General features: G+C 44.1%; 1 protein-coding gene across 1 annotated transcript in view; it reads left to right on the forward strand.

Annotated features, from left to right (window-relative positions):
* The window catches only part of grm7 (glutamate metabotropic receptor 7), a 67,781-nt gene that overhangs the window by 2,893 nt on the left and 42,994 nt on the right, over positions 1-21,894 (forward strand). The window lies entirely within an intron of this gene.

A 21,894-nucleotide genomic window follows, 5' to 3' on the forward strand; every position in this document is an offset into this window, starting at 1 on the left:
CACGGCACTTATCGCTGCCGTACGAGCCGTAATGAAGTTGCCATGGAAACAGGAAATCCCGACTTTGACGCTTCGCTCTGCGCCAAACATCAGGCTGAACTTCAGCTGAAATGAATCAGCTGCAGAGCGCGATGATGATGATGGTAATGAAGATGATGATGATGATGATTATGAAGATGGTGATGGTGACATGATGATGATGATGATGATGATGATGGTGGTGATGATGATTATGAAGATGGTGATGGTGACGTGATGATGATGAAGATGATGATGATGGTGGTTATGATGAAGATGATGATGTGATGATGATGGTGATGATGATGATTATGAAGATGGTGATGGTGACGTGATGATGATGATGATGAAGATGATGATGTGATGATGATGGAGATGGTGGTGATGATGAAGATGGTGATGATGATGATGATGATGATGATATGATGATGGTGATGATGAAGATGGTGATGATGATGATGGTGGTGATGATGAAGATGGTGATGATGATGGTGGTGATGATGAAGATGGTGATGATGTGATGATGATATGATGATGGTGATGATGAAGATGGTGATGATGATGATGTCATTCACTGGCGGATTCTCCTGGTTTCCACCTGGAACAACTTGTTGAAACTAATTTTCACTCTCTATGTTTCAGGGCTGAATCGATTAATCGATTATTGAAATAATCATGAACTAATTTAGTAATCTATCAGTTGTTATCTGCAGCATAGAAACTCAGAAAAGGTCATTTGCCTGAACAAACATCTCAGAAAAATGAGGCAGTTTTCCCCTCCTGGCGGTCGGTGCCTCTGGTAAGGCACAGACCCATTAATGGACGGGAAGGTTTGATTCGTCAGAATTTAATCAGTAAATGTGTTTCCATTTCCTTGTTAGCATATTAACAGTTTTCCAAACCAACCAAAACCTTCATCTAGTGAGAGCAGAGACGTTGATGGAAGCAGCTACTGGCCACCTGAGCGGCCATCTTGACTTGCTTGGTGGTTTCAGAGTTCATAGCTTCCTGACTGTAACTGATTTAAATGTGGTGTATCAGCATCAGGGAACCAGACAGGAGGAATGAAGCTGGTCTGTCTGATGGTTGATCTGTCGGTAAACGGATCAGAACCAGAGTGGGGGTCGGTGTGGGGGGGCGTCCTCATAATCCCTCTGAGTGGAATAAAACCTGGAAGGTGATTCTGTTCCCCTGTGACATAAAAAACTTCTGTTCCACAGCTGCGTTCACCTCATTAAGCCCCTGATGGGCCCGACTGGCCCGGTTGGCCTCTCACACATTAAGGCTCGTCGTTCTGGAGCCCCTCCCCCCAAATCGGGTCAGAACCACTCAGTTTCCTAAAACATCAGTTGGAGCAGCTGGAGGGAGAGCAGAGTGGCCGTTAATCACCAAGTTTCTCCCCGTTTGAGTCACAAAACGACGGAAAAACGTCCAGATGGGATCAGATGGAGAGAGGCAGGAGCTTGACCTCTGACCTCTGAGATGAGACATGACCCGAGCCACAGAGCTGATGGGAACGGGACAGAAGACCTTCAGCTGGGGACATCTTACTGGACTTACATCGTTTCTACTAACAGATTGGTTTCAGCCAGACCAGTAAGACCAACTGGAGGAGCAAGCAGATCAGCAGGGGGCGCTAATAGAGGAGACTCTATCAATTCTCTGACACTAAAAATCATTCTTACAACTGGAAAAATCACTTTATTCTTGTAATTTTATAACTTTATTCTCATAATTTGACTATATTCTCGTCTGAGTTTATTCTCGTGATTTTATTTCCTCACAAATGTTGGAAAATCCCAGAGAAAGTGGGCGGAGCCAGAGACACTGGGGGCGTGGCCAAGCGAGGAAATGAGAGGAGGGGAGCGTAGTCAGGATAAAAGATTCTCTGTTGCCGACTTATAAACTTTGTTGCCATATTTAGCAACTTTTCTGACCCTCTGGCGTCTTTTTTCTGTGTTGGATTCGTTAATGGCGGCAACGCTCCGCCCATGTCGACGTTGCTAATAAATCTCACCTGAGCAAAGCTTTCGATCAATGCTATCCACACTAGCTCTTCTCCTGAGTCGCCACCAGGGGGCGTGTCTGAGTGAAAAGATTTTCTACCTGAACTGGAGCTGTGTGATTAGAGATCGGACCGTTTTGATCCGAATCCCGCTGCTCCGGCACCGTTTGACCAGAGGGGGCAGCACTGAGGCGGTTTAGGTAAAAGAATGCGTAACCAAACAAATTTACATAAAAATGTTAAAATTCAAACAGAAATGTGAAGATAAAACCCTAAATAACTTATTTAGACGTTTTATCAGCTAATAAAGTTGATTCTGTGATTTACTCACAAGTTAAAATCTTGAAGTTGGTCCGACAGGTTCTGATGGTTCCAATGGTTCTGATGTAGTTTGGATCATGAGAGTTTTTATATGAGGTTGTTTTTTGGTTTTTATGCTGTGACTATAACCTCTGAATTATTAATGATCATAATAACTTGATTCTAATTAGAAAATATTTGATTGAGAGACGCCGTCTCTTGCTCTCCCACTGAATCAGAGCTCATGTTTTCTGTTAATCACATCAGCATGTACATGATGTAATTAATGGAGGACGGCGTTGCGGCGCCTGCATGCGTGTTTGCTGCAGCCGGCTGCGGCGCAGAAGCTGCAGCTAATGAGCCTTCACCTCCGTCCCACCCATTAACTCCCATTACCAGCCCTGCTGATGGGAACAAAACACATTTATCTTCTGAAAGCACATGAACCACCTACTGGTCCAATTATGTGACACATTGGTACGGAGGGCGATTAGTGCCACTCTATTAGAAGCAGAAAGCAGCCAGATTGTTTTGTTTTGATCAAACGCTTCAGATTCGGTTTGTTTTCTAATTAGCAGCTGACAAAGGAAGGATGGGAGCTGCTGATGCTCCATGACGGGGGAGTCAGGAACCAGAACCGGGTCGACCAGAACCGGGCCTGGTTAGAGATGCTATTGAACCAAAATAAATGGAATATTCACCAACATATTTGTTTTGTATTGAAAATTTTGATGATATTTTCCTGGCTGCTGATTGGCTGGTTGGCTGTTTTCCTGGCTGCTTATTGGCTGGTTGGCTGGTTTGCCAGCTGCTGATTGGCTGGTTGGCTGTTTTGCTGACTGCTGATTGGCTATTGACTGTCTTGCTGCCTGTTTCATGGCTGTCAGCCTGAATGAATGTGTGTGTGACTCGCGGCGCCTCGTCAGGCTGAAGTTACAAACCAGCAGCAGGACGGAGAATCTTAATCAGCCGATGATGGAAAAACATGTTGTGTTATTTTTATGCTAAATGTCTGTTTATCATCTGATGAATATTCAGCCGAAGCCGTTCAGTGAATCAGATCAGAGCAGATAACTGGGTACAAACAGGTCTTCACACTCTTCTTCTGTGCTGGAGGACCCAGTGACGCCTGTTACCATGGAGACCACTCCGAGCGCCGCATGAAGTGCCTGTTAATTACAGGTCAGCGTTGCAGTTTGCCAGGGAAAACAGAGATCGTCACTGATCCGGAGCAGACACGGGGGACAGACGGAGGGACAGACACCTCCATGCTGGTCCCTCAGCATCATCATCATCACCTGCCGGCTGCTGACCGGGTCCTAGAGGACGAACCATTGATTGTTCCCGCCTCGGTCAGGTGGAGGATTAAGGTCGGCGGCGGCCGCTCGTCACGTCTGACCTGTTGCTCTGAAAGGCGATGGAGGCACTGAGGCGGCAGATTAATGGACGTTTCCAAGGACTCCACACACACGGCGCTCTCCTTCATGACTCTGTCCGTCTGTTTCCATCAAGCTTTCATGACCGGGTCAGAACTGGGAGATACTGGGAATCAGGAGAAAAACATTTTTCACTTGATGAATCAGTTTTTCTGTCTTTGACTCGCGTAACTAAAAATTTCCGCTTTGAAACTTTATCCCTAAAAGCTTCAAGGTTACTATAGTTAACTGAAACTAACAAAATACTGGAATTGAAAAGGGTTGGTCTAGTTTAGAGCTGATACTGTAAAGATGTCAGACTGATTAGAAAACTTAAGAAATTTAAACGTGTCGGTTGAAATCCAGCATTTTGATCCTGACAATTAGCAACAATGCTAAGGTTAGCTTCAATGGTGTCAGTAGCATGGGGTATAACTAGCATGTGGTCTTGGGTTGAATTACCATGTGGCTAATATAGTAAAAACTAGCTGAATGCTTTTTTTAGCTGCCAGGCTAACATTAGCATGAGGGCGGTGACTAGCATGTTGACACTAGCAGTAGGATGTGGATTACCACTATTAGCATGTTGACTAACAGTATGAGCCAAAATGCTAATGTTAGTTTAAATGCTAACATGTCAGTAGCATCACTAGCATGTTGAGTTAAAACAAACATCTGCAGCTGGTGACGGACCCTCAGACTCCAGGTTGACTGAACTGCATCATGACCTGATGAAGTTTCTCCTCTGGTTGATCCTGAGTGGCTCTGATTCCTGAAGAACCCTGAAGATCCTCGGTTCTGGTCCTCTGAACGTCTCTGAGGGTTTGTGGGTTTAAATCTGAGGCCTGGCCGGCAGCGAGGAGCTGGAGGAAAGGATTCCCCGTCAGCGCGGCGCTCCTCTGTCACCGCGGCTCACACTGCTTCACTGACTGCATCTCTGTGGCCCCAGGAGCAGAACTGCTCCACTTCTGACGTCCCTGCAGATCGTAGAGTTGTCTGCTGGATGGAGAGTTGTCTGCTGAACCTCCCTGACCTCCGGATCGATAGCAGCGATGACGGACAGAGAGGAGGAGGAGAAGTGAGGAAGAGTTTGGTTGACCCAGCAGCAGCAGCCATTGTTCCCGGCGCTGCGTCGCTCTCATTAATGTTTTCATCATTTCTGAGTCGTGTTCGTTTCATTTGCTCTTTATCCTGTGATGTCATCATAACTTCGGCCTTTTTGCTCTTCATCATTCTGCTTCAAATGCTGTTTGATTCTGCATGAAATATTCCGTCATATTCTGAACAATTCTCAGGATAAACCACACTGTCACTGGACACTCTAGCGCCACCATGAGGCCCAGGTCGGCTTTGGTTTTTCCTGGAATGCCCATAATGATGGAAGCTTATGAAATATTTCTACTGGGGAAGAATAAATATTCAGTAAAGGAAACCAGCGGCTTCCTCCTGCTTGGATCATCATTTAGTCTGAAGAAAACTCAGACCAGAGACGTCCAAGCACTTTGACCTGTCTGGCTGAAAGGTGCTGTAGAAAGAAAGTTGTGTTGCCATGTTTCCACACTGTTATATTCATTTGAAACAGTGACATTTTTAAATGAATGAATAATATGTAGGAAAATATGACTTTGAAAATAATTTTTTCTCTCATAACTCAATATAATAACTCCAATAATTTCTGTTATTTGTCGGCGTATCGTTGCCTCGGAGTCCTGAACGTTTTGGTCACAGATGCAGATGAAACCAAACGGCTTCATGTTGCTGAACTTCCCTCCTCTCTTATATTTCATAACCGACTCTTGACGTCGACCCAAACTGCTGATCCGTTCTGATCTCCAGAGTTCTGCTCAGAGGTTCTGGTTCTGGCTGTCTCTCTGAGCTTCTCTTTGGACTTTTCCGCTCTGAGTCAGAAGCGTCTTCCCGGAGATATCGGGTCGTCGCTCATTAATATTCACACTCATAAATAAATCTGCTGCTGTGGAAACTGACGGGGATTTATTCATCTGATCTTTTATTTATTTTCCATCTTTTTGTCCATATTTGGCGAACAAAACACGTCATTAAAAACCAAGTTATTTATTTCCATTTCGGTGTTTTCAGCAGAAATCTGCTTCAGCCTCACACACACACACACACACACACTCCAACCCATCATCATCATCACCGCTCGTCTCTTCTGCTCATTATCAGTCCTGGTTCCGACCCGGTCCTGCAGCAGGAACACAGAACGATGATGATGAAATGTTTTGCTGCGAGGCCCAGCTTGTTTTGATCTGTGTTGTGTTCTGGTCCCAGTTAAATCAGTAAACTGGGAACAGGAACTGGACCGTAACGTGTCCTTGTTCTGTTTACCTGAGCTGAGCCTGTGGTCCAGCAGGAATGTGACAAACGACCCGAGAAACGCATGAAACCCAGTTTATGAGTCAAAGTGAAACAGTAGAACCTACAGTGGAAATATCGACCCACAAAGTGCCGTCAGTTTTCTTCCCACCAGGAAACATTCTGTTGATTTACAGCAGAAAAGTCCAGATGCTGAGACGTCTGAATGCAGCGGAAGGGAACTTGGACATGATCGACATCGGACTTTGACTGCATGGAGGATCCAAAACCACCCAGAACCCACCCGCAGGAATCGGCTTCGGACTCCGCCTGAGGCAGCTTCAGGTCCGACTGAAGGCTTCGTTTGTCTCTTTGATTCATCTGGTTTCGAATCAGATTCAGGTTTCCCTTCAGATGGTCCGGTCGACCCGGTTCTACTGGAACCAGAACTCCATCATCTGCTCCACCTCCAGCTGCTGTGGTTCTCTGAGTCAAACCAACCTGTTCCCCTCCTGGCCTGTGGGGGCGCTGCACCAAGAACCACTGAAGGAAACGACACAAAAACCTCTGAAGACACTGAGAGCAACTTCCTTCTTCACCAGATGGAAACAAGATGGAGGCGTCAGATTTTAGCGGTTGGAGGATTTCTCTTTAGTCTTTGGCTGAAGACCAGGAGCCATTTCTGCTGCTAGCGCTAGGCTAGCACATTAGCTTTGGCTGTATTTACCCAGAATGCCCTGCGCTGTAGTCCACTTCCTGCTTTCATTTGTGTCTGCGCTGGATAAAGTAGATGAATAAGACGATTTAGTCTTTTTTCTTCCATTGTTGAAGCTTCTCGCTCAACAGTTATTGATATTCTGTAATAATTATTTTATTGTCTCTGTCACAGTTTGAAATAATTTTAATCTAAACGTTTAAATCTGCGCTCTCGTTTCCTCCATCTTTGTTTTTCTTCTCTTACCGTCACACACATTCACTTCAGAGCACAATGTCGAGATTCTTTAGCTTCAGGTTAGCCTTGTTCTGGGTCTGAATGACCTCTGACCCCAGGGGAGCCACTGATTTATCATTCTGTTTCCATCAGTAGTGATGTTGTGGATAAAGATGTTAACTGTTTGATACTTCAGCTGTAAAGTTGAACTGTTTTCTTCATAAATTCTCAGACTTGATTAGTAATCAGCCTGTCGGTGATTGTTGCTCATCGTGTGAAAAGTTTCTTCTGAGTTTGAATTATGATTTTGGCTTTAATTGGTGCCTATATTCAACTGAAAAACTTTAATAATTTCATCATTAATAGTCGTAATTAATAACTGCAAATGCCAAAAATTGATGCCAATTTTGATTCCCAACAAAGTTAAATATTTAGTTTCAAACTGACATTTATAAATGAAAGAACAACATGGTGAAAATATAAACTTTGATAAAAGCAGGATTTTTCCTCCAGCTGAAGCTCAGACCTTTTCTCAGCCGTCATCGTCAGAGGAGCTTTAGCTTCTCGTTTATTGATTCAAAAACTCAGTTTTTTAGCTTTCGTTCAGAAATGTGAGGAACAGTTTAAGGAAAACCGCAGCAGAATCGTCCTTTAACCGGCGGTGATTTGACCCAAATGACCCCGGCGCCTCTGAGCAAGGCACCGTGTGTTAGTTAGCCAGCTGTTGATTTGGCAGAAAGTCCATGTGACGGCGTTTTCCAGGATTTATTTGCTTGTTCGTCAGCCTGTTTGCTGCTTTCTGATGGATTTATGATCCGGCCGGACAGAGTGATTCATTTCCGGGCCTGTAATGAGACCAGCAGCGGAGTCGGACGCCTGGAGCGCGACTCGTAAGCAGTCTGTGTGGTTCAACGCCCTCATGATGCTCACAGGAAGTCGGCTCTAAATCAGCAGCGATGGTTTAATGGCTGCTGCTGCAGGTGTGAGCAGAATGGAAACAAACATGGCTGCAGCGGCGCTTCCCTGCTGCAGCGTCAGGGCCGCTGAAGGAGTAAATGATTGCTAAAAAAACTCAGAAATGTTGAGATTTGTCTGAACTTGAAACATGTTAAACTTTTAAACTCAGTTTTTCCTCTCCACTGTCGCTGCATGCATCAGTATTGATGATTTATTTGCTTTTGTTTTCGAATTTTTGACTTTTGTTGAGAATCTATTAAAAACTGAACTGAATCCTTCACCAAAGAGTCAAACTGACCTGATAAATCCGTTTTATTTTATTCAACTTTTACATTTTTCAGTTGCAGATTCCTTAGATCAGAATTTATTTTTAACAACTCCAAAGTATTTTATGTCATAATCCTTACTGTAACATTATTCTTAGTTTATTTTTCAAAATATATTTTAATACTTTAATCTTTGTGTGAAGCTACATTCCTCCATATCCTCTCACTTTCTAATTCAAGACCTGTTACTATAGTGATGTGACAAGATAATTTGTATGATATTGAGCAGAAAGATTGGCCACCATAGTGTTTATCTGAGCATTAATTAGTGAATCACATCAGTGTCAGGAGAGCCGGTTGTTTCTGTCGTTTCTTCATCATCGTGGAGCTCTTCCTCCTCTCTCCTCCTCCTCCTCCTCGCTGCAGACGGCTGATCAGATCAATCAGATCAGCTTCCTGCTGGTTAATCTGCGCTTTGGCAGAAAGCCGTTATTATCCGTGTCGCTGTCGGAGGAGCAGAGGACCGTCTGACCGGACGCTCCTCGTCGGTTTGGTTGGAGTGAATCTTCAGAGCGGATTTCCTCCAGCTCAGGCCTGGCAGCGTTTCTGAAGAGGCAGAAGAAGAAGAGCCGACAGGACGACAGAATCCTGTCAGGACTGAATCTCTCTGCCGGGCCGGCTCGCGGCTCTCTGTCCGCAGCACAGAGGACCCAAAATCTGGACTCAGTTACGTTCACACTGCAGCCTGGTGTGACACAAATACCATTTATTTTTATTTCTTTTTTTATTTGCCTTAATGCGGCCTGTATCTGATCTTTTCATGAGTCTGAATCAACACAGATCTGATTCTTAAAAATGCACCCAGGCTAGGTGGACTATGCGGTCCTAACGCCGATACGGATCTGATCTTTTTAAAGTGACCCGAGTCTTTACGGCAGGTCGCGTTCATCCGTCCTGACGTCATTGATACTCGACAAACGTCACCATTCCACGTCCTGATACGCGAAACGGGAAGAAAAACATCAACCCTGGCGGAAATGAATGAGGATCAAGTTAAAGTGCTGCTTTAACGATGAAGAGAGGATCTAATATTTGGACTCACCCACAGAGACAGAAGAACTGACCTCATTCTTAACAACCTGCTGATCTTCGCCAAATTCTTCATCCACTGCTGTAAATGGGGAAATAGAAAACCTGATTTTTCAGCCTTTAAAAACCTTCTAATGGACAAAAATCACTTCAGAACCTTAAAACTGATGAAAAACAAGCAGGGAATGCAGCTCTATAATGATCTGAATTTATTTGACAACTAATGCCCCTTTGTCTTTTTCTGCTTTCCCTCTGTTTGATGTCTGACAAGTTTTATTTATTTGTATTTTACTTTTTTTATTTTCTTATAATTATGTGTGTGCCTTAAGCCTGTAAGACTTGATTTCTTCATGTATGTACATCCCACATGATCTTGTACAATTGTTCAAAGTGTTTAATAAAAAATAAAAAAAGGTGCTGCTCTGGTCGGACAACAACGTCAAAATTTTAAGTTATGCTTCACCATTAGCTATGCTAACGTATAAAGTACAAATACTGAGCACTTCTTCTTCTTCTTCTTTTTTATGGTGGTTGGGGAAACACCACCAACCATAGTGATACTTTATACGCCATCATGGCTTCCTGTGAGCTAATATTTTCTGTGGCTCTGAAACATTGTGAGAGATCGCTGCGGTTCTGAAAACGGTTAGAGCCATCGATCAGCCCAACTCACTTCATATCTGCATCTTATCTCTGCAGAACTTAACATGTTGAAATGAAGGGTTGTGGTCCAGAGGTTCTGCTGGTTCTGATCTTCCAGCTGGGACTCGTATCCAGCTCAGCTGCAGAACGTACAAAAGTCTTCATCCAGTCTGTGAGTCTTTCTGAATCAGACTGCAGAGGCTTTAAAACTGATAATTCATGTTCAAGCTTTTATGATGCCGATGAGGTTTAAGTAAATTTTTTGCACCATGGTGTGAACTTTCCTCTTTAAACAAACTCAGACAGAACCAGTTAGACAGAACCTGTCTGACAGCACGAAGTAGGCCAACATTTCTGCTGCGGATGAGCCCAGCAGGTGCATAGTTAAAGTCTAATGAGTCTGTACTCAGTGCCTCGTCTTAACCTTTTATTAGCTTCCTCCACCAGGACTCCCAGGCTGCAGATGCTAAAACTCAGACAATGAAAGACAAACAGCTCTTTCTGTTCTGCAGTCATTTGCTAAAAGCAGGAAAACAAAAAGTCGTTTATCTTCCAGACGAAGTTACAGCAGCAGCAGCTTTAAACTAATGTTTCTGTCAGCAATTAAGAGCCGACTCATTAATTATTTCTTTGACGAAATCTGTTCTCATAAAGGCTGCAGAGAAATGCAGCGTACATTTTTATCTAAAGCAGCTTCACTGAGGCAACATCTGAGGAGCGCCGTTAGCGCTTTAAACCTGAATCTAACAGGGAGTTCACTTCCTGTTTCTGCTTCCTGTTTCTGTTTCCTTCAGCTTCCTGTTTCTGTTTCTTCACACAGACATCTCATCGCGTTCTGCGAGTCACGGCTGCTGGTTAGCTGTTAACATCCCTGTGCTAGCTAGCCTTTTTGCATCTTTGGCTCCAATTGAATTTACAGTTCTTTAATTCCAGTCATAATGTTCCTAAAAAGTCTTAAAGTTGAGTTAAATCATTAATAGTGACTAACAATTGCTTAGTCATATTTTCAAGCTTCTTGTCACATTATAACTTTTTAAAACACAAAACTAGCTTGAGCTAAATCTGTGCAAAGCTTCTTCATTAATGTTTTTGCACTTTGTCCCTGTTTTAAATAAACTAAAACACGGAGTCGCTAGCAGCCTCTTACTGCCGGGATTAGCTGGATTTGTGGAGGATCGCCGACTCTCATCATGGTAGTTTAATCTAAGCCGGGATTCAGAGCCAGGATTTCACTGAAGCAGTTGGACTTCCTCTGCGCTGAGTCGGGTTTCCAGGTGAGCTCCTCTTCCTTCCACTGACTGTCTCAGGTGGAGGAGGGAAGAGAGAAACAGCCTGCTGAGAAGCAGAGAGCAGAAAGCACAGATTCAATTTCCTGCAGCGCCGCCGGCCCTGGGGACGGACAACAAAGCCTGTTTAATTTTAATAAGAGTCAAGAAGTGAATCTGCACACAACGCTAATGAGGCTGCACAGCCGACATGGCGGCGCAGCAGCAGGAACATCTGCTGAGGCTGAACGCTTCACGGGTCAATCTGAGCGTCCGCCCTGCAGAGATGGACAGAAAGACGAGGGACGTTACAGAAACATGAAGACAATCTGACGGCCGAGCAGGACTCACTGGACGGGACAGAAAAAGGCGTTAAAAATCCAGATCCTTAAGGAATGAGAGGAGGAAATGTTTCTGAATCAGATTCTTTGATTTAAATCTACAGCAAACTGAAATGTTTTCAGTCCTGATGTAAAGGAACCACCAGTTTCTGAACATCTGGAGCTTAAGCAAAAATCACTTCACGATTCTTATTTACTGCAATTCAGAATCCATATGAATCCTGAAATGGATTTTAAAAAATAAAACAAATCAGCCGTCCGTCGGCCATTTTGTCGCTTGAACGTACGCCGACGCTGAAATCACCGAAACAAAGAGGATACAACACAAAGAATGAGATTCACTTTGGTTTTTATCAAATTCCTGGGAACTCCGAGATGACAGAGCTTCATCGAGTTCAACGTTCACGTCGGGAAATACGTCAACTCACCGATGAATTAAACAGAAATCATCGTGAAGAATCGTTTTGAATCAAATCAAAGATTCACATCCCTAATGCAAACTAAATGCTGCTTGACCTTTGCCCCCTGTGAGGACAGCGTGAGGAATAGGAATACGGGAGATTACCTCAGCCAGCCTGAAGAGGGCGCTCCCACTGGAACATTTCTGATATTCATTTATCTTCTCATCCCTCCAAAGTTTTCTTCCACCAGCCATTGAGCTGCTTAGCCATCCCTCCTCTTCCTCATCCTCTTCTTCCTCCTCCTCCTCTTCCTCGTCTGTATTCAGATCAGCTGCTGTTGAAGCAGCTCAGCAGGATTTCCATTTTCAGCCTGATATAAAATTTATTGCTCGTGGGCTGCTGAGATCAAATACATGTTTGTGCAGCCGGCCTGCTTTCTGTTGCCCTCACACACACACACATGCACACGCGCACATGCACACACACACACACACACACACACACTGTTATAAACCACTGAACCAGGATCAGATCTGCCTGCTCTTATTGTAGCAGCGTTGTTTCTCTTTCAGTCCCTGTGTGTGTGTGCGTGTGTGTGTGTGTGTACTTGTATATACTACATTTAAAGAACCATTATAACCACTTTGACCCACAAATTGAGGTCACGGTGGAAAGTGGGGACATTTTCCTGGTCCTCACTTTCTTTCAACTGGAATGCACTTCTGCTTGTTTGGTTTAGAGGGAAAATGTGAAGTAGGTTTTGGCTAAAGTTTAGGAATAGACTAGTAATGGTTTTGGTTAGGGAAAATTTCCAGGTTAATCATAATCACAGTTAGTAAAATGAATGGAAGTCAGATTAAAATAATAAATCTCAGGTTTTTCCAGTTAATTTAAGCTCAAGCTACAGTTAATCTTTCAGGAAAGTGTCGTTCTTCTAAAGTTGACCTTATCAACGTTTTTCCAAACAGACGGATTTACTGAAGAAAATACGCCCTCTAGTGTTCAGTGCAGGTAAACACGGATTAACATTAATGTGAGGAAGAAACAAATGTCAGATCCAAACACGATAGTTTGGATTTCTAACCAACCAAAGACTGGAACCAAATCCAGCCTGGACCAATAAGTGGATCAATTCCCATACTGGGACCAATAACTGGATGACATATGGGGATCTTGGTAGCTCCTCTTCTAGCTTTAGATCTGGTTCTGGAGCAGCAGAACCATTTGGACCTGGTTGTGAAGCAGCAGAATACTCACACTAAAAATTCTAGTTCTGACCCGTTTCAGAGAATAGAAAGTTAGAAATCTCCTTTATTGTCCCTCATTGTGGAAAAGTTCTGTGCAACAGCAGCAAAAAAGTGACACCCAGTAGATTCACACAAAGATGGGATATAAAATATATAAAAACAGAATAAAGAATAACAGTAAAGACAACATTTCAACATAAATATGGTACTTAGTTATTAGAAATGTAATACTGTGATCCAAGGGAGCGTGTCACTGAGTAGGTTAATTAAAATGTACAATGTGTGCATATGAGCAGTAAAAAGATGAATAATCTACAATAAAACTGTCAGCAGAGATGTGCAGCAGCCTAACTCTGTGGTTCATGAGGGACTGGAGACAAAAACCAGCTGAGCAGCAGCAGACCTGGAGAGAGAAGATATTTATGAACGTGTGAAACAAACTGGATCAATTTAGAGGTGCTGAAGAAGTGAGAAGCTGCAAATTATGAGCTAATTAAAACTCAAGCAGCAGGTCAAGCCCACTCCTTCATCTCCTCAGGAAGGAGATTTTAGCATTCAGCTCTCTTCAATCCGCTTTAATCTGACTCCAGTCCGTCTGCCTAGGAAGTCCAGTTCGGTTGGTGAGGTGTGAACGTTAATCGACCTCTGACCTCTGGTCCTCCAAACCTTGGTCTGGGGTCGGTTGAAGTGAACTCTGGTTCAGTTTGAATGTGAACACCAAGCGGACCGGAGACCGCTCCTAAAGCAGGAAGTGAAATACAGTGCCGGGAATTCTGGGTAAATACAAAAAAAGCTAACATGCTAGCCTAGCGCTAGCAACAGAAATGGCTCCTGGTCTTTAGCCAAAGACTAAAGAGAAATCCTCCAACCGCTAAAATCTGACGCTTCCATCTTGTTTCCATCTGGTGAAGAAGGAAGTTGCTCTCAGTGTCTTCAGAGGTTGTTGTGTCGTTTCCTTCAGTGGTTCTTGTTGCAGCGCCCCCACAGGCCAGGAGGGGAACAGGTTGGTTTGACTCAGAGAACCACAGCAGCTGGAGGTGGAGCAGATGATGGAGTTCTGGATCCAGGTGAGACTTTGTTCCTCCGCTGAGTGGAGATCACACCTGAACCTCCAGACCAGCCTGCTGGTTCTGGACCAAAGCCGTTTCTGTTTCCATCTGTTATTCTTGTAGTCTGTTAAAGTTCCTCCTGAACAGAATCTTTCAGACCCAAACTCTGACTCTGTGCAGAAAATATAAAGCAGATGCTAATCAAAGCTCTGCACATCCTGCGTTTTTCCTCTTCAGGATCTAATTATGGAAATCTATTCTGACCCGGAGACCCGGCTCATTAAAACATCCTGGTATCCTTGTCAAGTCGGGGCCCGTCACAAACGAGCCGGCGGTCCGCTTCGGCCCCCAACCGATTGCTGAATAAATGCAGGTAGCGTTGCAGCGCGCCGCTTGTTAGCATGCTGCGCTACAAACACGCAGCCGAGGCCCCACCTGCTCCGTTCAGTAGAATCCTGATGAGGCGCCGCAGGGTCCAGCACAAAAGGCCGCATTCTGCCTGAAAGATGAACCCGGGTCACAGCAGGGTTCCGGTTCCTCCCGACCCGGTTCCGGTTCCTCCCGACCCGGTTCTCGAGCTGAGAGACCTTCCTGTCTGAGTTTGGATCATAGGTCCATTGATGGTTCTGTCCATTTCTCTGGAATAGTCTCCGTAGAGACAGACCTTTTTTAGACATTGAATTTATACATTTAACACTGAATTTGTAACTTTGTTTTCTGTTTTTACTTTATGTTCATCAAAGTTTTGCCTGCAAAAAATTTACCTGCATGTGATTGTGTTCTGGTGACCCAAGCCAAAAAAGTCAGCACTAGATGGATTTGAACAACTTCTAGCCAATCAAATGCCTCTCCTTTGGTCACATGACAAAGTGCTAGCTGGTTAGCATGGCTAACTGTTAAAGGCATCGTTTAGGTCAGGGGTGTCAAACTCCAGTCCTCAAGGGCCGGTGTCCTGCAACGTTTAGATGTGCCTCTGCTGCACCACAGCTGAATAGAATAATTAGGTCATTAAGGCTCTGGAGAACTGATCTACACAAGGAGGAGGTAATTAAGCCATTTCAGTGTTTTGTACCTGTGGCACATCTAAAAACTGCAGGACAGCGGCCCTCGAGGACTGGAGTTTGACACCTGTGGTTTAGGTTCTTCTCAATGGCAGAGAAACGTTACCTGAGGGGAAACGGTGTTTTAATGTGAAAAACTGAAGGAAGATCAGAGCTTCAGGAAGTAAAATTTATTTGAAGTCATATTTGACTTTCACTTAAAATATATTTGGTATATGCAGCATTTTTATGACAACTGAAGGAAGCATAGTTACTGGATTGTGCTATAAAATATGATGGTGGCCCTTTAAGATGACATCACAGTTGGATAGTAACTAGTTACATTTTTTACTGCGTCTTAAAACAATGGAAAATTATACCAGAGTTAAATTTTTGCTTACTTTACCGACTTCTGACTCCAGTGAGTCGTTTTGCTCTGTAAAATAATTTCTCTTGTTTTAGACGTTTTTCTTCCGTTAGATGATCAGAACCGGATCCAGAGTTTAAACCTCAGCAGGTCTGAATCGATAAATTGATTTTCTACATGATTCTGGTGAATTCTGGGTCAGTTTCTGCTGAATATTGTGATTTTTGGACCTGCTGAGGAAATGATTCGATGCTTCCATCTTTCTGTTGTTTCCTCATGTTTCCCAGTCAACAATGTGAGTGTGTTGCTCCTTTAACTAGGCCGCCGCGCGCGCTGCGCTGATCATACTTTCATTAGGTGTTGTAAATGTGACGAGCCCTCGGCGGGCCTCCGGAGGATCTGCGTTCATTAGTCTGTAAATCACAGTTTACGGAGGTTGATTGGAGGACATATGCTGCCAGTTAAACGCCGGAGGAGGAAGCTTCACTTCGCCACCCAGATCTGTTACGATACTTTAAAAATAAAATCAGTTCAATCCAGTCATTCACCCCCACTGATCCCAGTTACCAGCCAGTTCATTAAGTTTATTTTTAAAATCGGTTTAAAAGTTCCTATCTAAGGAAACTTAGCAGAGCATCGAGTGTTTGACTGTCAGCTTTCAGTCCTCCTGACCAGCAGGGGGCAGCAGTGGCGAGGAATAAAGTCCCATTTACCAAGAAGAAACCTCCAATAGAACCAGAACCAGAACCTGGTTAGGTACCAGCAGCCATCTGCCACAAAAACAAACAGAAGAACTGAACCAGGAGAACTGAAAGTTAAAAGTTAACAGCAAGAGAAGGACCAGGTAATGGCAGCATCATGTCAGCTGATGCCAGTCAGAACATCTGTAGCTCCTGTAGAGAGGAGAAAAACTGAGAAAACAAAAAGTTTACAGTTAAAATAGCAAATCATGCCAAAGGGAGAGGAGGAGACAGCGGAAAGTGAAGCTTTAGCTCTTTGGTTTTGATTTTCCATTTCTCAACTAAAACTCAGATCCAGCCGAAGTCCGATGATCCGTTTCTCTCCTCTGTTCGACTCTGATGCTGAACCTCTGGGAGAAACTATGAGTCAGGACGTGAACAAACGCCGCAGCCAGCTTTCTCTTCTTCTTCTTCTTCCTCTGTCCGGCAGCCAATCACGGCCTGGCTCAGTTTGTGCTGCGGCGCCATCAGGGAGCGGCTCACAGTGTCGTCTGAAGGCCGCCGCATTGTTCTGCGGAGCGGCTATCGCTGGATCGCAGCCGGCGCCGACATTTACATCGGCCTGGGAGAGCCGCTCCACGCTGGAATGGATCCGCTGAATCCAGTAAGGCTGGCCGAACGATGGCGAACTCCGGCCATTGTAGATGGAAAAACAAAAAAAGGGAGGAGGAAATTTCAGCCAAAAACGCTGAAATTTTTTATCTATCTCTTTCAGTTCTGGAAGTGGAAAATTAGTGAGAAAAAAACTCAGAAATGTTGAGATTAATCTCTGAAAATTTCTTGAAAAACCTTGAAAATGTCTTGGTTTCAAAAGTTGAAAATGTTCAAATTGATCTAGATGAAGCCAGTGAAGGACTGTAGAACCGGGTGGTGTAGAACCGGGTGGTGTCTCTATTCTCCTGGTTCTAGTCAGAACTCCAGCAGCAGCGTTCTGGACCGTTGGGTTGTCAATCAGACCTGTGAAGACGCTGCTGCAGGAATCAAAGCCACTAAAGAGAAACTAAAGCCTGGATGAGTTTCTCTGATCTGAGACTTTAGTCTCTGGTGCTGGAAATGTTCTGCAGCTGCTAGAAGGCCCACTCTGGAACCGGCTTTATGTGGCTCTGGAGGTCAGAGGTCAGCCTGATCTCTAGTTTCCAGCTGGAAGAACTGAAGCTGTTTGTTTTGTAGGTTTAATTCTTCAAACATCAGAGCTCTGTGCTGCTGGTTTTCACCCTAAAGGATAAAAACTGAAAACAGCAGCAGGTTTATTCTGGTTTGATGGTTCTGAGAGAAAAACTTTGTGTTCATTTCCTGTTTTTGTCTGAGACATTCAGAGGGAAATAATGGGAGCAAAATGAATCCAAACAGGTTAAAATGGAGGAGCGGATGGCTCACAAATGAGCGATGCTCCGCTTGTTTCACATCATCTCAGCCGGATAAACCCAGAAACAGAGCAGCTCTGTGAGCCAGGAGGAACTTCCTGTTTCCACCAGGAGGAACTTCCTGTTTCCTGCTACTTCCTGTCTGGGCTCAGCTCAGCCCCACCTCTTCCTGTGAATCTTCTCCCTCTGAGCTCATCTCCATTCTGCCTTCATCCTCATCTTCCTGTTCGTCTTCAGCAGCCAGGTGAGGTTCAGGGCCGTAGGACAAATGAGTTACCAGTGTCAGATTAGAGAGAGGGGCGAGCGAGCGGCTGATGAATTATGGAAGCAACAAGAGACCTGATTTAATGCCGGACCCGGGAAAAGGCTTTTAATGTGAAAGGAGTTGAGTGGAGGTGTGTGTGTGTGTGTGTGTGTGGGTGTGTGTGTGTGTGTGTGTGACCAACCTCAGGTGATGCCAGATTTAAATGGTTTAGAAGGTCAAAGGTCAGTAAGCGTCTGTGTTTTCCTCCAGGTCCAGAGAAAAGCAGCTGCTCTGACCTTCTCGGCTGGTTTGGGTTTTTCTGCTCTGGTTGTTTCCAGGTTGCAAAACAACAAACATTATAGAGGAAACCTGGAGTGTTGCCTTGATTCTCCATGGCAACCCACTCCGCTCCTTCAGACTAGCCAGCAGCAGTTAGCAAACATCTGCTGAGCTCATGATAGGAGCTGCTGCTCAGAGGGAAGAATGTTGTCTGCGCCTCTCTTGTCTCTACTTCCTGTTTGTCTTCAGTTCCTGCTGTCTTGGCGTCTCTGCAGTTTTAGTTTGTTTGGTTTTACCTCCATAAAGTTTATCTTTATGGATTTTTAGATCGTTTTGGACTCGTCTCTGCAGTCAGACCCGATCAGGAGGTTCTGGTATCACAGACGTAAATCAGCTGTTGCAGCTCTTGGTTCCGCCTGATTTATCCGTGAAACGGGACAAACGTCCATCTCTGCTGCAGCTTGACCCGATCGGTGTCAGCAGAGGAGCTGCGGGCCGGCGCCGAGAAATAAAGGCTGAGTGAAAGTGAGACGGATGAGGAAGATTAGAGGATGAAAGGACGGAGCGAGCGAGCCAGCGGGCCGTTAGCAGTCTGAGCGCGGAGTCATTGTTTCACAAATAAAATGATAATCATCATGTAGAATCCATCAGAACCGCCGACAGGAGCAGCGAGTCAGTAAGTGGAGCTTGTTGCTTTCTGCTTCATTTCTCCGTCTGCAGGAGAAAAACAGCGAGTTGATGAACGCTCAAGTGTGTGTGTGTGAGTGGCATGTGTGTGAGTGTGTGTCTGGGTCTGCGTTTGTGTGTGTTAGTGTGTGTGTTGCAGAAAATGAGAGGTTGTAATGAAACAGTAATTGCGGCAGTGAGCAGGGTCAGGGTAATTAAGTGTTATTAGTTTCTCTGTTTCACCTTCAGAGCTCAAGTTCTTCCTTGACAACATCCGTCTGGTTTAGAACTCCGGATCCGGCTCGGAACCGGTTCGGATCCGGGATGTTTTTCCAGGTCTGACTCTGTGAACAGCCGGTTCTGTAACTGGATGTGGTTCTGCGGTTGTTCTCATCATGAGGCAGAGGTTATTACATTTTCAGCACATTTAAAGGCCACAGAGTCACGAGGCAAAACAGGAGGAGCTGCAGACGAAACTGTTCGCTGAAATAGTTCTCCTGTTCGCTGAACCAGTTCTCCTGTTCCCTGAACCAGTTCTCCTGTTCGCTGAACCAATTCTCCTGTTCACTAAACCAGTTCTCCTGTTCCCTGAACCAGTTCTCCTGTTCCCTGTACCAGTTCTCCTGTTCAGTGAACCACTTTTCCTGTTCCCTGAAATAGTTCTCCTGTTCGCTGAACCAGTTCTCCTGTTCACTAAACCAGTTCTCCTGTTCAGTGAACCACTTTTCCTGTTCCCTGAACCAGTTCTCCTGTTCAGTGAACCAGTTCTCCTTTTCCCTGAACCAGTTCTCCTGTTCGCTGAACCAGTTCTCCTGTTCAGTGAACCAGTTCTCCTTTTCCCTGAACCAGTTCTCCTGTTCAGTGAACCACTTTTCCTGTTCCCTGAACCAGTTCTCCTTTTCCCTGAACCAGTTCTCCTGTTCGCTGAACCAGTTCTCCTGTTCGCTGAACCAGTTCTCCTGTTCCCTGAACCAGTTCTCCTGTTCGCTGAACTAGTTCTCCTCCAGTTTACTGAATTTTACTTCCTTCAACATTTTCATCTCATATTTCATGCAAACATGTCCAGTATTGATTCACAGGCTTTTAATCTGCTGGATAAAATAAATGTTTTAAAATATACAGTATAACATGTAAATACAGATATTTATACAACCATGAAATACAATAAATTACACTTTAAGATTATACTGAAATGAAAAATAAAACATATGTAATGCAACATTTCTCATAAATCTTTCGGAACATTTTTGCAAATATATAAAAATATTTGTTAAAAGTCGAACGATATGTGAAACTGAAAAAATACAATAAATAAAATAATATATTTGAACTTTTAATAAATTGAATTATTATATATGATCTAAAATCTATGTAACTGGATTATATGTTATAGATAATAAATTATAGAAAATATATAATTGAATGAAAATGAATTATAATAACTTACATCATTATTATTAGATCATTTTTAAAATAAAAATATCTACAATTATTGACCTATGAAAGGTCACAATAATGAAAAGGTTTGAATGAATTTAGTTTTTTTGTAAAAACAGTAAAACATCCCATAATATGAAGGTTTTGCTTCATATTATGAAAGCTGCTTGTTGTTTGCTGCAGTAAAACACATGCAGCGTGTTTAAGCCACAAGGTCCAAATAACTCTTTACAGTGATCTGACCTTTGACCTTATTGGAATTAGCAGAACCTTTAATCCGGCGAACGTCAGCGCGACTCTGCAGGGATCAGAGGCTAATTAGAGGAAAATCAGCTGGAAAACAGAGTTTCTCCAAACCTTTCCTGAAGGATGGAGTTCATTTCCGTCCATCAGGAACTTCCTGGGAACGGATTGAGTAATCCTCCGACCTATCACAGGTCTCGTGTAATTACTGCGACCGGGTCCGCTCTCAGCCGGGTCAAACTCATTCTCCAGCAGGTACCGCTTTTTCTTCTTCATGTTTTTGATTTTCTTCCAGAAACCTGTCAGAAAATTCCCAGCAAACACACCGCAGGTTTAATCAGAGCAAAACGACCAGAAGAACCTAAAGGACGCAGGTCCTTAAAAAGGTCCAACCAGTTCAGCTCAGTGGAGACAAACCAGAACCAGTTTGGTCTGCTGGGGTCCAAACCGAACACAGCAGACTGGGAACGAGTCGAGGAAATGAAAACTTCAAATCTTAAAAAATGTAATTAGTTCAGCAGTTCAAAGGATCAGGATGACGAACACCTGGATCGACCAAGAGAGTCCAGGAAGGTCCAAAAGATCAGGTTCTGAGTTACTGGTCCAAAACTGGATCCAGTTCAGGTTCCACAAAACAAATGTTCTGGATCTAAGCTTCTGATTGGTTAAAAACTCACAACCATCTGTTTAGTCCAGACACTTTGGATGTTTTCCTCCTGATGGTCCAGTCGACCCAGTTCTACTGGAACCAGAACTCCATCATCTGCTCCACCTCCAGCTGCTGTGGTTCTCTGAGTCAAACCAACCTGTTCCCCTCCTGGCCTGTGGGGGCGCTGCACCAAGAACCACTGAAGGAAACGACACAAAAACCTCTGAAGACACTGAGAGCAACTTCCTTCTTCACCAGATGGAAACAAGATGGAGGCGTCAGATTTTAGTGTTGGAGGATTTCTCTTTAGTCTTTGGCTAAAGACCAGGAGCCATTTCTGCTGCTAGCGCTAGGCTAGCATGTTAGCTTTGATTGCATTTACCCAGAATGCCCTGCGCTGTAGTCCACTTTCTGCTTTTGGAGCGGTCTCTTGTCCACTTGGCGTTCACATTCAAACTGAATCAGAGTTCACTTCAACCGAACCCAGACCGAGGTTTGGAGGACCAGAGGTCAGAGGTCAATTAGCATTCACACCTCACCAACCGGACCGGAGTTTCTAGGCATACGGATTGGAGTTGGATTAAAGCAAACGCCTCCTTTCAGCCTTTAGTTTGAATTTGCTA

This window comes from Xiphophorus hellerii, chromosome 20 (assembly GCF_003331165.1).
Source record: "Xiphophorus hellerii strain 12219 chromosome 20, Xiphophorus_hellerii-4.1, whole genome shotgun sequence".
NCBI classification, from domain to species: domain Eukaryota; kingdom Metazoa; phylum Chordata; class Actinopteri; order Cyprinodontiformes; family Poeciliidae; genus Xiphophorus; species Xiphophorus hellerii.